We start from the raw sequence: 3,230 nt of genomic DNA, 5'->3' as shown, positions 1-3,230 counted from the left end.
ATAGGCAGTATTAAGCTCTCTTGGTCAAGGGTTTGGATGAAAGGAGGAATTCCTTGTGTTGAAATCTCTCCCTCCGACAATGTCATCAATGCATGGATTGATTCATAGATGGATCAAAGACGACTTAATCTTGGACGGTCATAAGGGACGAATGAGTAGTTTTGTGCATCTCCATTTTATTCTGAAGCATGTTGATCGTGTTTCTTCCTGTCGTCAGAAGTACTATCTGCAGTGATGTCTGATGAGCATGTGATGATGATCCGGAGCAAACTCCACAAATCACGAGAAAAGGTTCAAATGAAGTTAACCTGTCCAACTAGGGCTGGGTATCGGTACAGCGTACCGGTACAAAACCGGTTTTTCTTATTGGACCGGTCCAGAAAAACCGGATCTGAAAAAATTTGGTGGACCGGATGTTGGACCGATTAAAAAAATAACAGATTATTTTATCACGCATTCACACGTTTTGGCGCTTGCAGGTGGAAGAAAATAACAAGAGTGAAGTAGAGTAGAGTTTATAGTAATTTCTACCAATTTTAACAGCCAATCGTACATGTGCATTTAGCGTTGAAGGACCTTAAAACGCCAGTGTAAGTCTAATACTCCACCATACAGATCTCTTTGTAGTGAAATTGACCATTGGTATGAGTGATACTGCATCAGGTCCAGGTTCAGGTCCGGACCTGGACCTGACCCGTTGGACCTGAACCGGACCTGGACCTGAATTTTCTGTACCGGTACCCAGCCCTATGTCCAACCCTTCAGCGTTTTGGCTAGAAATCCACGATAAGGTGCTAGTTCATTAGCCCATGTCGTCTTGTAAGAATTTAATGCAGACAGTCGTGGTGCAATATCAATGACTCCAAGCCCATTCCATGCGCCAGTTGAAGATACTATCAGCAGAATGTTATTTGTGCAAATCGTATCAGGCAGTTTCGGCTGAGTATACAAGCCAGATAATATTAGTTCCTGGCGCCTTCAACGAAATTGGATTGCCCCGTTTCTCCAGAAAGAAGATACCCCGGATGAAGACACTCGACGAAGCAAATGCCGTGTCGTAATACCCCCCTCACAATAGGCGCGATTCGATCGGAAGACTAGTTTACGAACTCTGATTGACATTTTCGTGAGTAAGACGTCCGGTGTTCTCACGATCATCTTGCGATTTTTAGGGATCGCCGGCAGTTTTCAGGTGTCTTACGACGGTCGCGGTGCAGCGAAACATGTTCTTAACATATGCGACTAGTCGAAGGAAATCTCCAAAATCGCACAGCTCGTTACCGAGTCGCAGATTGTGCGTACAAATCGTGCGTACCTTGCAAGGGTATCGGTCAATAGTCTTGCGTCAATCCAACGATTGAAGACCGATAGACGAGCAAAGACATAGTTATTAATCATCGAGCGCAAATCGGATGGCGAACGCCCGTCAGTTGGGCAACGTTCGGGCGACGTTCGCCCGACTTCCGTTTGTTTACAAATATTGAATTTCTGGGAATGTGAGGGTAATTCTAACATTGTGGCCGCTGTGGCAGTATGTAGGCTGGCTTTGTGACACACTTTCTTTTCTTGCGTCATTTCTATTATGCTCGCGCATTCCATTCATTGGTTAAAAAGATTACGACAACAAAATAAGCAACATTTATTGATCTCTTGCCTTTTTTTAGGAACGTTTTGTGTTACCTTGTCCGCGTGCAAGAGGTCATGGGAGGTTTATTATCATAGATTTATTCACCGTCGATCTCACGAGCCTCGCGTATATGTGAGTGGGACAGTTTTGAGGCGAAAAATACGCAAGACCATCTTAAGATCTTAAAATCAGCCGACCTTCCTGCGATCGCGAAGAACGTCCGAAGATCGTATATAATGTGAGGGGGGTATAAACAGCCATTGTCTGTCTTTAAAGGGGCATTCCACTCCAGAGGCGAGTGTTATGTTCTGATAGATAATATTTTTGGGGATACAAATGCACCCGACTTTTCGCAAAGTTACCTCATTTGTTTTTTCGACAATAATCCTTTCCTAAATCCAAGTACCCCCATATGGACCCGCTTCTAATCACGGCACTGCGCCGTATATGATTCTGCGACTTCTGTCACACTTTCTCGCTAACAGTTGTGGGGAAAAGCTTGATAAAGCAGTCGAGGGCAAATTACACATTTAGAGAGAGACAAAAAAGTTTGAAGACTGTCTTATCTTGAGATAAGGAGTTAAGTTAATAGCCACTTAAGCATAAGAAGCTGAAAGTAGGTCAACGTAAAATGGCGGCGCTAAAACTGCTTTAATGACCGATGTCAAAAAAATGTTTGAAGCCTCTTGGAATACAGAAATTTGGTCACCTTTTATAGACCATTCTGCTTTTATACATGGACAAATATTAATAGCCACGTGATCAGAGTAACTGAATCGTCACTCCTGAAGAAGGTCGACGGAAGTGCGACTGAAAATTCGAGGTGAGAATAATTTGTGTTGTATGACAGTTGAAAAACTTCAATATAATTGAAACGTGTTGGCTGGCAGTTCCGATGACGTTAGTGCACACACACAGTCTACACAGTGATCGTAAAACATCATAGTATTGAAATGTACCGTCCTGTTCCCATGGTCAGAGTCACGTCCTCACCCACCGGTGCACAATTGGAAGGGTCATCAGGGGCATTCAAGAACTCGTTTGCTACCCCGCATTTAGGCTTCAATTTGTGCTGAATTTGACCAAACAAAGTTGATTCATGCATGATTATTTATTTTCTGAGGACTTATAATACTCACTTTTAGAGTGGAATGCCCCTTAAGATAACGGTCGATACCATTTCGAAAACGGTCGTTGCCTTTTCACCAGTCGATGCCAATCTTAGCTGTATTCAAGGGACGGTGCATTATATATATATACATTATACTGACAATACAACAGTATGTACAAGGAGGTTGATATTTAAAAAGGATTATACTGTTCTTAATAAGGAATATTCAACCAAAATAAAATTCCTTCAGCTATATTTATGAGCCTTTGTCTCAAAGGTATTACTACCTACGTTCAAATACATGAAGGACAGACAACACCTATATAGTCGTGCGATTTTTATCGTTGTGGGCAAAGGTTGTCTTTAGACATTTGTTCAGAGTATTGCGGGACAAACGCGGCGCAGGATTCCATCGCGGTGCGTGCGTGACCCACAGTGACCTCTTGCTCGCAAAACAAAAATGGCGGAAGAATTCGTTATTGTCATAATGCA

The sequence above is a fragment of the Branchiostoma floridae genome, chromosome 1 (genome assembly GCF_000003815.2).
Source record: "Branchiostoma floridae strain S238N-H82 chromosome 1, Bfl_VNyyK, whole genome shotgun sequence".
Taxonomy (NCBI): domain Eukaryota; kingdom Metazoa; phylum Chordata; class Leptocardii; order Amphioxiformes; family Branchiostomatidae; genus Branchiostoma; species Branchiostoma floridae.
Note: the sequence above shows the minus strand (reverse complement) of the source record.